The sequence below is a fragment of the Equus asinus genome, chromosome 10 (assembly GCF_041296235.1).
Source record: "Equus asinus isolate D_3611 breed Donkey chromosome 10, EquAss-T2T_v2, whole genome shotgun sequence".
In the NCBI taxonomy this organism is placed as follows: domain Eukaryota; kingdom Metazoa; phylum Chordata; class Mammalia; order Perissodactyla; family Equidae; genus Equus; species Equus asinus.
The window spans coordinates 48237934-48251601 of record NC_091799.1 but is presented as its reverse complement, the minus strand read 5'-3'; the positions used below and the strand labels follow the sequence as shown (position 1 = coordinate 48251601).

Sequence of the window (13668 nt, the reverse complement as noted above, 5' to 3'; positions counted from 1 at the left end):
CCACTCCTAGGTCCTCAGGAGACTCAGCCTCCAGCACCCCATACCCTGTAGATGTACCATCCCTAAGAGGCTGCCCACTGGAGCTCTGGACGGGGCAGGCTGTGCAGGCCGTCACTGGACGCCCAATAGGAGACTGAGTGTGTGCTTAGGACACCGGCAAAAGAGGGCCACTAGGGAGGAGAAAGATTTTGACATATTTTTTAAAATGTGAAAGTAGTTACTATGGAAAAAAATCAGAATTTATTGTATTTTTTTACACTTACATTGTAAGTGTAAAAGATTGATTTTATTTTTATTTTGGGGGGGAGTGGAATATCCCCAAATCTTTCAGTGTTTTGGGTTTCTAAAGGCCTTAATCTGTCCCTGTGCAGGTCCATTCTCCTCTCCAAATTTTAAGGATGGATTCAATCACGTCCTCGTCCTCGTCAGTGGCCCCCTTCCCATGCTGTAGCTCATCTGGACTCACACCCACAGCAGTGAACTTCGGATTTAGCAATTTTGGAATCAGGCTCTTTGCTCTCAATAGCAGTAAATTCATTTTTGGTTTAGCCGCCACATTTGGAGTCCAGCCAGGAAAGCAGAAATCACTCTAACTATTTAAACCAGAGGGAATTTCATTCAGAGAATTAGCTATAAAAGTGAAGGGAGAGCTAGGAAGCCGGTCAGGGGAAGGCGAGGCTGTCAGCAATGAGCAGCAGCAGGAATTTTCTATCATTCCCAGGCTGAAGGGACAAGAAGAGGAAGCCCAGGGGCCAGGGCAACCTAGAACCTGGAACTTTGGAGGGCCTACCTTAGGGCAGCTGGAGCCATAGGGTCACACAGCTTCTGTCGAAGATGCTGGCCACGGCAGAGGGAGGAGTGGAAGAGACATTTTTTTCTTCTGGCTTCCTTCTGACTTCCAGACTTGTGCCAGTGCCTCTCATTGGTTGAATTCAGCAGGGACTCAGGGAGCTGAGGACTCAATCTGTGAGTGTCCGACTCACTAGACAGGGAGAGGAGTGGATCTAATAAGAAGCAGGCCAAGGACTGACGGGGGTGGGTAGGGCCAGCCAGTGGGAGCAGGAAGGAGCACATCTATTTACTACGTCACACATTAACATAATCGACAACCAGAGGCACAGGCACGCACAGCCAGAATATACAGCTATGTACTGGGGGGCTTTGGGGAGAAGAAGAAGAAGGGAAAAAAAAGAAGAAGATTGGCAACAGATGTTAGCTCAGGTGCCAGTCTTTAAAAACAAAAAACAAAAAACAAAAAACATAATCACTCTGCCACAGAAACTGGCTTTTGTCTCTTCCTAGTTAGTATACTTCTTAAGGTTAGGTGGGGCAGGCAACTATATGCTGACTTATCTTCGTATCCTCTGAAGGCCCCTCGATAAATATTTGTTATAGTGAACTGAATTTAACAGTTTCTAAACTCTCTTTTGGTCATGTGTCACTGAGTGGCTCCTATTCTCAGATTTTTCAACGAAGAGACGAAAAATTTGAAAACCTTTGGACAATGTTATAAAAACATGCAAACTCCCATTTTAAAAATATTTCACCTTGGGGCTGGCCCTGTGGCCAAGTGGTTAAGTTCGTGCACTCCACTTTGGTGGCCCAGGGTTTGCCAGTTCGGATCCTGGGCACGGACCTACACACTGCTCATCAAGCCATGCTGTGGTGGCATCCCACATAGAAGAACTAGAATGACCTACAACTAGGATATACAACTATGCACTGGGGCTTTGGGGAGGAAAAGAAAAAAGAGGAAGATTGGCAACAGATGTTAGCTCAGGGCCAATCTTCCTCACCGAAAAACCATAAAAATAAAAATAAAAAAATTTCACCTTTCTAGAACATGACCTCAAACTGTTGATGATGGGGTCTAGTTCATTTTAGCGAAGGAAATGTCCGTAATAGTTATGACAATTATTAACATTTATATAATGCTTTACAATTTACAAAGTACTTTTACATTTATTTTCATTGTAAGTAGGTTTTAATCTGGAGATCCTGGAATCTGTTTATTTGCCTTCTGTCAAGTTAGTGTAAAGCTTATATTTGAAAGAAAAACATTAGGGTTCTTTTCTTGTTTTCTTCTAAACTGAAGATGGTGGGCAGCCTTCTTTGCCTTTTTCGTTAGACTGTTCAGTTACTCTCAGTCATTGACAGGAGGGGTTCTCAGCTGTCTTTTGGTGGGAGAGGCTGGCGTCGCATTACCACTCCATTTTTCTCTCTCAGAGACCTAGCAGTTGTTTGAGGACAATGACTCACTCATCTGCTCACATAGAGTCGTATGTATCACACTGGTTGTTTTTAGAGCCCTATTCTCATCCAAATATTGAGGTAAATATGTATTTTAATAACCAGTCTCAGTCCTCAAGGAAGAGTCTAAATCAGCCTTACGGTTCATCTTGTCTGGAATTTGGTCAAGATTTACTCTGTGGAAAATCAAAGTATTTGCTTCCAGGACTTTATTCGTGGGCCAAAGATACCCCAACCAATCTTAGCTTTGTTTTTATGACATCGTACATGAAGTTATCTAAATCGTGTTTGGGGAGTTTTTTTAGGTACCGATTTCTTGTAAAATGTTCTAGTCCTGGCTCTTCTTTAGATTTACTAATCTTGGATTACACTTTCTATAATACTTCACTATTACTTTTTTGTCTCAAATTACTGGTTTTCAGAAAAAATATTTACTCTTGTCTTAGCTTGTTTGGGGTGATATAACGAACTACCCTAGACTGGGTGGTTTAGAAACAAATTTACTTCTCACAGTGCTGGAGGCTGGAAGTCCAAAATCAAGGTACCAGAAGATTCTGTGTCTGGTGAGGATCTGCTTTCTCATAGACAACGGCCTTTTTTTTTTTTTTTTAAAGATTGGCACCTGGGCTAACAATTATTGCCCACCTTTTTTTTTTTTTCCTGCTTTATCTCCCCAACCCCTCCCCATACCCAGTTGTATATCTTAGTTGCACGTCCCTCTAGTTGTGGGATATTGGTACACCGCCTCAACGTGGCCTGACAAGCGGTGCCGTGTCCGCGCCCAGGATCCGAACCCTGGGCCACCGCAGCGGAGCGCGCGAGCTTAACCACTTGGCCACAGAGCCGGCCCCACGACACCGACCTTTTTGTTGTATCCTTACGTAGGGTAAGGGTCGGGGGAGCTCTCGGGGATCTACTTCACAAGGGCACTAATCCCACTCGTGAGGGCTCACCCTCATGGTCTAATCACCTCCCAAAGGCCCCACCTCCTAATACCATCACCCTAGAGGTTAGGATTTCAACACATGAATTTCAGTAGGACACATTCAGTCCACAGCAGCTCTGACGTCACCATTCCGCCTTCTGATATTTGAAATATTCCTAGTGCGGTTATGAGGGATTCACCACGTAGGGTCATCCATCTGAGGAACCCTAGCTTTCTCTTTGATGTCCCATTGCCTTCCTTTGAAACATTCAAAACATCAAGCACTCTATATCAATATTATATATTTTTTATACTTTTGTGTTTATGATTAATATTAATTTTTAACTAAAAATTTTGAATAAGTAATACTTGCACACGTTACAAAATTAAATACGAAATGATATATAATGAAAAAATCTCCTTCCCATCTTGTCCCTTAAACACCTTATTCCCCTTCAGGGGGGCACTTAGTGTTAACAATTTCTAGTCCAACCTCTACATTTTAAGGCGTAATCAAATTTCTGGCCCCTTTCTTGAAGTCCCTCAGTTATCAGTTATATTTACTATATAGAAGGATATATCATGACATGATACTGAAAAATAGGTTGAGTAGTATTAAACAATCAGAATAGTTTGGATTAAACATCTCATTTAGAAAACCGGAATCCGGCATGGACTGCTTCCGGGTGTCTGACCCTGAATGTCTGACCTTTCAGCATTTGCTTTACCTGCATAAATACCACTCCTTCCTCCAGCGTATACGAGGAACTATTACCTTCCTGCTTGCTTTCTTGTAGACAAAGACTTGTTAATCTGGGGTCCTTTGGCCGCTTCAAGAGTTTCAGGAGATCCTAGATCCATGTGCCCCTGAAATGATATACAAAATTTTGTATGTAATACGTATATGTGCCTTTTTTTTAATTGGGGAGAAAGTGCCCATGGTTTTCATCCGATGTTCTATCCCCAGTCTGTCTCTGTCTTCTTTCGTTTTTTTTTTTAAGATTGGCATCTGAGCTAACAACTGTTGCCAATCTTCTTCTTCTTTTTTTTTTTTCCTGCTTTTTCTCCTCCAGTCCCCCCAGTAACTAGTTGTACATTTTAGTTGTGGGTCCTTCTAGTTGTGGCATGTGGGACGCCGCCTCAGCATGGCCTGATGAGCAGTGCCATGTCCGCGCTCAGGATCTGAACCAGCGAAACCCTGGGCCGCCGCAGCAGAGTGTGTGAACTTAACCACTTGGCCATGGGGCCGGCCCCTGTCTTCTTTCTTTATTCTGCCTGAACTTTCAATTCCTGATCCTTTCTCTCACTTAAGTCATTTAGGAAGGCACTTGAGCTCCTTATTTCATATAACCTTTCCTTCACTTCAGCACACTGTAGGAGATATTGAGTTGAATTTTTCCTATTGCCCTGGAATTGGTGACTAAGGTCCAAAAGTGGGGACAAATAAACACTAAGCACCACACATTCTAGAGAGAGTTGCTAATAGTTGGGGTCAGTCACCCTCTCCAGGGCTTACAGAGAGGTGGCAGAACTGGCCTTGGAACCGCCAACCACTAACCCCACCCATGCCTCATCACCCCACCTCACTCCCAGTCTATGGAAGATATAAGATGACTCAGGGGAGGGGTTCAGGAGCTAACAGGGAGCACTTTCCCCTCCTTTTGCCCCCAAGCCAAGCAAGAGGGTATCAAGGAGAATCTACACGATGGGGAGACTGATTTCTCACTCCTGAGCTAGAAGATCTGTTTGCACAGGGGACTTGTTCAGCTCTGCATTTATCTGAGAAGACCAAAGGCAATTTGAGTGAGGTAGAGGACAGAGAGGGCAGTTGGAGGTGGAATAGCCTGTATTCCTTCTGTTTGGCTTAGCAAGGATGTGTGAGTTTCCTGTGGTCAAAAGAACACTGAGGAAGATAGCTGGGTTTGAGCCGTCTTGCTGGTAGCCCATCCAAGAGGCTGCCTGCTGGACGGAAGTTAGGAGGGTGAAAGAGACGACTTGGAGCAGCATTGTCTACCTTAGGGCACCACTCTACTGAGCGAGGCCTCACAGGACTTTCTAAAGAACTCGCACAAGTGCCCCATAGGAGATCTGGCATTTTGATGTTTGCCAAACAACAGGCTGGAATGGCCTGTCATTCACGGCCAGCAGTGGTTTGCAATACCTACGTTATTAAGTGAAGAGACAGTTACCTCTTTCTTCTCTGCTCTCCTCCACTTCCCAACCCCTGAAGACTAGCCTCCTGGAGAACTAGAAGAAGAAGAGAAGCCATGGAAGGGACCATACTCTCCTCCCCACTTCAGGTTCCTAAAGCTATGGCTCAAACTTGGGCTGGAAGAGAGGAGGAGATGAGATCGGCATTGGACCTGAAACTGGAGTTTTAAACCAATGGGATTGGACTGAGTTTCTACATAACTGAAAGAGAACAGAGAGTTATGGCATCTGTCCACGCCGTTGTGAAGAACGGGAAGGAGACATTCGTGAGGGCACAGATGACGACTGTGGTAAGGTGGTACGTTATGTTTATACCCAACTGAGTTCCACGCTCAACAGATAAACTTCTCCATCACTAAATCCATCCTTTTATCCGTTGTCCCATCTTTCCCTGCAGTCTCAGAGGAAATATTACTTTTCCTGTGAAGTGAATTCCTTCATCGGTACTCTTGTTTATTCATGAAGAAAACATTTATTTGACATCTGAAATGTATTGCCAGTGTTGAGGTATGAAGATTAAACATGATAGAATTCTTTCCCTCATGATATACACAATCTAGTGGGGTAGGTAGAAAGTAACTACCTACTTGAAAAACAATGTATTATGGGTTATAAAAAGTGGCCTGCACGACCTCAAAGAAGAGTAGGTAGTCAGAAGGCAGGGGAAGAGAAGACATTGCGAACTGATGGAAAAATCATGGGCCTGGACTGACGCGGCCCACCTAGATGGCTACAAATAGTTCTGGATGTTTAGGAGGCAGACATGGCAGCAGAGGAGGCTGAAGAGGAAGGCTGGAGCCAGATCCCCACGGGTGAAAGTGCTTGTTCTCCGTCCTGCAGGCCAGTGTTTCTGAACAGCAGTGGTGCTGCCCGGAGGGGTGTTCTGGACATTTGAGGGGCATTTTCCGTTGTTATAGTGATGGGAGTTGGGTGCTACTGGCATTTTAGTAGTTGGGGGCCATGGATGCTAGACTCTGCAGTGTGAGAACAGTTACACATAATTAAGAATGTATTGTTTTGGGGCCGGCCTGGTGGCAGAGCGGTCAAGGTCGCATGTTCCACTTCTGCAGCCCGGGGTTCGTCGGTTCTGATCCCAGGTGCGGACACGGCACCGCTTGTCAAGCCATGCTGTGGTAGTCATCCCACATATAAAGTAGAGGAAGATGGGCAGGCATGTTAGCTCAGGGCCAGTCTTCCTCAGCAAAAAGAGGAGGATTGGTAGCAGATGTTAGCTCAGGGCTAATCTTCCTCAAAAAAAAAAAAAAAAAGAATGTATTGTTTTAAAGTAGGTTTTTACTTTTCTGCCTACCCCAATAGGTCATATATTCCATGAGAGAAGGAATTGTATCTTGTTAATCTTTGTACTTCACCAGTGACAACACATTTTGGGTGTCAAAATGTCCCGAATTCGTCATGGTTTAGATATCTTGAGTTCTGCATGATTTTCGAATGTTCCACCAAACATTTGTATAGTGTGTCGTGTATAAATAAATCTGGTCTGTTATTACTTACTCTAACACTGGTGTTTAAGCTGGGTTTTTTTTTTAATGGAATGGCTTCTGACCTTACTTCTCTTAAATCCTAACTTACTCAAGCATCTGGGTGCTTCTGTAAGTCGCCTATCATGGTCACGTTCAACCATTTATGGATTGAAATACCTATCATTTTCTCATGTTATTGTCTTTTATTTCTCTTTTATATTACAGTTAGGACATTTTATTGGTACTTTGAAATTATGTGTATAGATAGCTTTTATTATTTATAAATTTCATTTTAGGTTGGTAAAGGTGCTGTTATTTCAAATATTTATTAGCAGAAGAGACACTTGGGTCTGATAGGATTGGAGTCACTATGTAGCCATTGGCCACAGAGCTCAAACGTTTTTGCTCATAAGCTCCCTAAAATAATGATAACCCCCCCACACACAGTTTTAAGTTGAAACCTAAATTTATTATCCAAGTTTACATTTATATTTTTAATAGGAGACAGAAAATATTAGTCGTTTTATAAATTGAAATAAACTGAGGATTGACTATAATCATAATAAATATTACATGATGATTTGATAAAGTAGACTTTATCTTATTGAATAAAGCACACTAGACACTAAACAACTTAATTTTTTTGTATCTATGGGTTTTATTGAGTGTAGCTACATTTTTTGGTGGCCTGAAAAGCTTTCTAGTTACATTTTTTGTTTGTATGTTTGTTTGTTTTAAGTTAGCTTATTGAAATATAATTTAATATAGTAAAATCCAACTATTTTTAAATGTGTACTCCAGTTACTTTTAAAAGAAACTATGTCGCTAACGTGTCCTCCTTTGGCCGTGCTGAGTGTGGGGATTCCCAGCATGGGCTCGACAGCCCTCCAGCGCCATCTTCCCCCTCACCAGAAACATGTGTATGGTGGGGAAAGTCAGGAAGCCCCATGAGTTTCAGGCACCTTGATTAATCTTTAAACATTTTCGTAGACCAATATCTTGATTGATAGATGCATTTGCTTGGTGTCCAGCAGTTTTTATACCCTAGAGCAATTCATCATAATTAGACTTGGCGTGGGCAAGGGACCTGCCCTTCTGTTGTAGGGTGGGAGAAGGACTGTGTGAATACAACCCTGTTAGGAAAGAGTATGTATAGAAGACACAGATCTGGAAATGGGTTCCCTTGAAGTCATCTGTATGCACGCACACCTCGGCAAGTCTCTCTGTGTCCCCCTGTTTGAAGGGTACTGCCCAGAGGCTCAGGGGCTCAGGGCTCTGTCTGAGAAGGCGCTAAGGGTAGAGGCGCCACTTTGTGGGCCCACTACTGCTACTTCATCTGGAGCAGCTGGGCTGCTTTTCTGTTTCACATTTAAACTTTTGTTTGAAGGGAGAGTTTTGCTTCTAAAAATAACAATTTGAGAAACACAGCTTCCATGGGGAACCATTTAAGGATTTTAAGCAAGGAGTGACATAATTAGGTTTTTATATCAAAAGGTCACTTTGGCATCTGAACACATTGTGGAGGATAGATTAGAGGGAGGTGAGACTGGAGGCCCAGAGACTTCTCACAGAGGCCAAAACAGTCCAAAGGAAAAATTGTAAGAGCTGGCAACTCTGGGCTCCGTCCCAGGGTGGCAGCATCCACTTTAGACTGGGCGGGGGCTTCGTGGTTCGCAAGTCCCCACCCAGTTGCTCTATGCTTTCACATCTTCTGCCTGGCCTTTGCCTTCGTGACCCCTGCCTTGGGACAATCTTTGACTCCTTCCTCCTCATCCTGTGGATCTAGTCTGCCATCAAGTCTTGTCGTTTCTTCCTTCAAATTATCTCATATTTGTTTCTCTCTCTCCATATTACTATTCCGTCATCCTAGACCAGGCACTTAGCATTTCATGCTTGGCTCTCCAGGAGCCTCTTAACTGGTCTTCCTGCTGTCAGTCTGTCTGCAAACCAACCCTATATTGCCACTGCTAGCTACTCTTTTTCTTTTTCAAGACACATTGCAGCCATGCAAAAAGAGTACAGTTTTGTCAAATCTTGCTTCAGATTTCTTCTCCTCTCACCAGTCCTCGGCTTTTCTAGGAAATTCTAAGTGGAACAGAAGATTAAAATGGTGATTAATACCCTTCCAGTCTCTAGAAGCTGTTGCGGTATGTTTCTCTCGCTTCTTTTTATGTGAGATATTTTTAAATTGAGCGGGCCTTAAAAGGTGAGGGAATACGTGCCTCCTTTTCTCAAGGAAATATTATGTGAAGAAAGTAGAATTTTAAATGGAGTGGAGAAGGAAATATAACAGCATATTTTATTTGAGGCTTTATGGTATCAGATGTTCCCAACGGGTGGTAAATAATTACTTGGGTTGGTAATAATGGTGAAGGGTAGTAAAAGGAACATAGGAAAGCAGCATATGTATTTGGGAAAACAGGCCAAGTGTGGAAGAATAATGGAACCACTGGGGCCTTCCTGGGCCTCACAGAGGTGCTGGTCCAGGCTTTGATGGAGGAGACAGGTGAAAAATGGGTTTACCTGGAGCTTGAATCGTCATGAAGATAAATGTACATGGTTGCTTCTCCTGACAATTCTTAAATTCCTTCTTAGGAATCATTGGCTCTCTTTGAAGCATTTTCCATGGAAAAACTACTTGTCTGGGCTGTCTTTTCACAAAACCGCTATTTCTGACCCTCAGGGTATGGTACCAGTTCAACTTTTAGAATACTTGTCTAGACAGGTAAGTTATAAGCTGGGATCTAGTTTGAAAATATTTCAAAGTTTTTATGTTTTCCTTTTTCTCCCCAAAGCCCCCCGGTACACAGTTGTATATTCTTCGTTGTGGGTCCTTCTAGTTGTGGCATGTGGGACGCTGCCTGAGCGTGGTTTGATGAGCAGTGCCATGTCTGCGCCCAGGATTCGAACCAACGAAACCCTGGGCCACCTACAGCGGAGCGCGAGAACTTAACCACTCGGCCACGGGGCCAGCCCCTGAAAATATTTTAAATTTTAAAACTTTTTAACTTATAAAAGAAAGCAATTTGTAAATTCAAAGTAAAAACCCTTTAAACAATAATAGCAGCTCTTTGAGGATATTGAACATTATTAGAGAGTGAAGTGGACCTGACCGTACTGTGCACTGCCGTCCGGAGCAGGAGGCAAGTAGGGAGGAGGAGGCGAGTGGGCCACAGGAGCAATAATGGGTTTAGACCTGTCTTCAGGATTATCTCTCTCCCTCACTGGGGCTAAAGAAATAACGCAGAATTTTAATTGTCTTTCTTTGCCTTCAAGACATTTTACTATGTTTCTTTTTCCACTGCCTCCTCCTCTCCCTCATTGAAATACCGCATTTGAAATGTGTCTTCCTGCCTGATTTGGTCTCTCCACGGCTGTTCTCTGCCCTCTGTTGGCAGGTTCTCGTGGACCTGTCTGTCTTGTGTGCAGGAGACAGTCACGTAGAGCTCTTCTAGCCATTTTCTGCAGGTCAGCTTGGGCAGGCAGAGAGAAGACAAGAAGGTGTTTTCTTTTGCTGGCATCCTATGGGCCTGGAGGCATGGTCTGGTGTAGAGCAAACCCGAGGGTCCAGAATTTGCTGCGAAATCAAGTAGGTTATAAGACTGTTCAGTGCTGAACTTGGAGTCAGTTTGGGGCACCAGGGCTTGCCATGGAGAAGGTTAGAGTGAGCCCGAGTCCCCTGGTGGTCCCAGAACTCAGCAAGGGTCTTGAGGCTGCTTTGGCCTGAGTGTGACTTGGGTTAGGATTTCTTTCCACTAAGGAACAGGGCAGCTTGGAGACCACAGCAGCTTATGGCAGCTTGCTAACTTGATGCTCGGCTGTTCAGTTCTGGATCAGAAAAGAGGTGTTTGGGCTGGCCCTGTGCCAGAAGAAATTATAGGTGGTGTCTGTGAAGTAGTAGGAGGCCATACCAACGCCACAGAGAGGAAGCTGGAACCCCGCAGGGTCTTTAGATTTCCCAGGCTGTGTATGAGTTGCAGTGAGGTCACCAAATACAGCCAAAATATCATTGTCCCTAACAATGAGAGAAATGATTGCTTGGGTAATTGGAATATATAGATAACCGAAGTTCTCATTTATCTAATATTTTCAGCTTCCCCCCAAAAATGAAAAAACAAAACAAAAACCTTTCACTGGATCTTAATAATCACATTAGGGGCCTGCCTGGTGGCGTAGTGGTTAAGTTTCTGCGCTCCACTTCAGCAGCCTGGGGTTCACCAGTTTGGATCCTCAGCTTGGACCTACCCATGGCTTATCAAGCCAAGCTGTGGCAGGTGTCCCACTATAAAATAGAGGTGGATGGGCACAGATGTTAGCTCAGGGCTAAAAAAAGGAAAAAAGAAAAAAGAAATCACATTAAGCAATTGCTTATTAATGCTTATTAAAAGTTAATAATTGGAGGCCGGCCATGTTGCCGAGTGGTTAAGTTCACACGCTCCGCTGCGGCGGGCGGCCCAGGGTTTCACCAGTTGGGATCCTGGGCGCGGACATGGCACCGCTCATCAGGCCACGCTGAGGTGGCGTCCCACATGCCACAACTAAAAGGACCTACAACTAAAATATACAGCTATGTATTGGGGGGCTTTGGGGCGAAGAAGAAAAAGAAAGAAGAAGAAGATTGGCAACAGATGTTAGGTGCCAATCTGAAAAAAAAAAAGGTTAATAATTGCTTATTACTTGCTAGTATCAGTAGCCAGTTGGAAGGAAGAGGGAAGGAGCAAGATGCTTGAAATTTAATCCCTAACGTAAATTTAGAGTTGTCAATATCCAGAAAAATGTCATATCTTGTGCTTGAACTTGTCTAGGAGTCCTCACCGGGATCTGCAGTTGCTCCGGAAAGACTCTCTGGGTCTTTGGTGGGCGTTACCTTGTAAGCATTGCTTCATATGGTAAGTTCCATGAGTTAGAAGACTATCTGACAGAGCCCCACCTTAGAGACCAGTAAACCTGGATTCTAGTCTCAGCTCTGCTATTAAAAAGCCATGTAGGGTTTGGGGAGAGGGTGGAAGAGGAAGCCATGTGGTGTGGTTTCCAAGCTGCCCTGTTCCTTAGTGGAAAGAAATCCTAACCCAAGTCACACTCAGGCCAAAGCAGCCTCAAGACCCTTGCTGAGTTCTGGGACCACCAGGGGACTCGGGCTCACTCTAACCTTCTCCATGGCAAGCCCTGGTGCCCCAAACTGACTCCAAGTTCAGCACTGAACAGTCTTATAACCTACTTGATTTCGCAGCAAATTCTGGACCCTCGGGTTTGCTCTACACCAGACCATGCCTCCAGGCCCATAGGATGCCAGCAAAAGAAAACATCTTGTCTTCTCTCTGCCTGCCCAAGCTGACCTGCAGAAAATGGCTAGAAGAGCTCTACGTGACTGTCTCCTGCACACAAGACAGACAGGTCCACGAGAACCTGCCAACAGAGGGCAGAGAACAGCCGTGGAGAGACCAAATCAGGCAGGAGGACACATTTCAAATGCAGTATTTCAACAAGGGAGAGGAGGAGGCAGTGGAAAAAGAAACATAGTAAAATTACTATGGACTCAGCTTTCAATTACCTTTAAATGAGGGTGTTAAACGATATATGTATAAGATTCCTTTTAGCCCTGAAATTCTGTGATTCTGGTGGAGATTATGTCATTTTGGATTTGCGTCCCTCATTAAGCTGTGTGTAGTTGCTTAAAAAGTATTATTTGGTTGATTCTATCTAAAGTTAGAGCCATGTCTTTTTCAGATTGTCCTGTCACCCTTTTGACTGTTCTGTCCTTCCTTTCCTTGCTCAGATAGGACGAAATTCCTTTTCACTAACAGTGTTGAAAGCTGGAACTGGAGTTAGCATCCCTGTGTTAAAGTAGGAGCTGCCCTAAGGCTTCTGTTTCCACTGAGCTTGGGGCAAGAGACATTGTTGGGGGGCTTGCCTTTGGCCTGTGCACCCAAGCACAAATTCCTGTTGTATGCTCCTTAAGGTAAGGGTGTCATTCAGCTTTTTTGGTATTCACCCTACAGCTTGTGCAAGGCAGCCACTGTTCAATAAAGAAATATTGTACCTAAGAATAAAATGGCATTGTCCTTAATTTCCCCCCCAAAACCACTAGGTGTCGCCTTCATCTCAGAGAAACTACGCCCCTCCTCTCTCCCTGCACTCCCCCCACCCCACCCCACACTCAAGGAGCTCTCTCAGCTTCCTGGCACCAGGATTTCTGGAGAAGCGCCTTGAAGCGGAAGACAAACTGTGGCTCTCGGCAGGGGGAGAAGAATGGGTTCCTGTGCATCTCTTTTGTGACAATTTGAGAAAAACTCCCCAGGGCCCATGGCAGTCCCTCCCAGCAACCAAGATATCATCCCTCACAAGCTGTTCCTGAGGAGCAGATCAGCACTCCAGATATGGGGTCTCTGGGGTGAACCTTCTAGGTTGGAAGTTTGGGAGAGGGGTGGAACTCAAGGGGGAGACAATGGGCTTCGGCTGCTTGGGGGAATGCTTCGGTCAGGTGTGAGGCTGGGCTGTGCGCGAGACGAGAGGGAGAAGAGGCCGGTCCTGGGCTCCTGACCTGGGGCAGACGGTGCGGCGGAGGCCCAGTGGGCTATGGCGGGCCTCTGAGGACGCGGGAGGACACAGAGGGGCATGGGCACAGGGAGAGAGAGATTGGAGGGCTGAGTCCTACGTAAGGAGACCCATGGACCTTGTAAGGGCTCAGGAAAGACCGGTCACCCGGAGCCCGTCGGTCCTGGAGGGGCCGGTCTTCCCGCGAGCAGGCTGTCTCCCTGGAGAGGGAGGGAGAGGTTGCCGGCGCTGAGAAGGGTGGGATGG

The 13668-nt window shown here is 44.9% G+C and overlaps 1 long non-coding RNA gene across 3 annotated transcripts in view; it reads left to right on the top strand.

Annotated features, from left to right (window-relative positions):
- The window catches only part of LOC106846974 (uncharacterized), a 32160-nt gene extending 19251 nt beyond the window's left edge, over window positions 1–12909 (top strand). For 2 of the 3 annotated variants that reach the window (XR_011506362.1, XR_011506361.1), the window contains exons 2-4: window positions 9463–9592; window positions 11673–11756; window positions 12098–12909. This is a non-coding gene — a long non-coding RNA (uncharacterized lncRNA). Of the gene's footprint in view, window positions 1–8876; window positions 9015–9462; window positions 9593–11672; window positions 11757–12097 lie in introns of those variants that run through there. The other variant, XR_006533346.2, reaches the window with a different exon arrangement.
- Window positions 12910–13668: the final 759 nt, after the last annotated feature.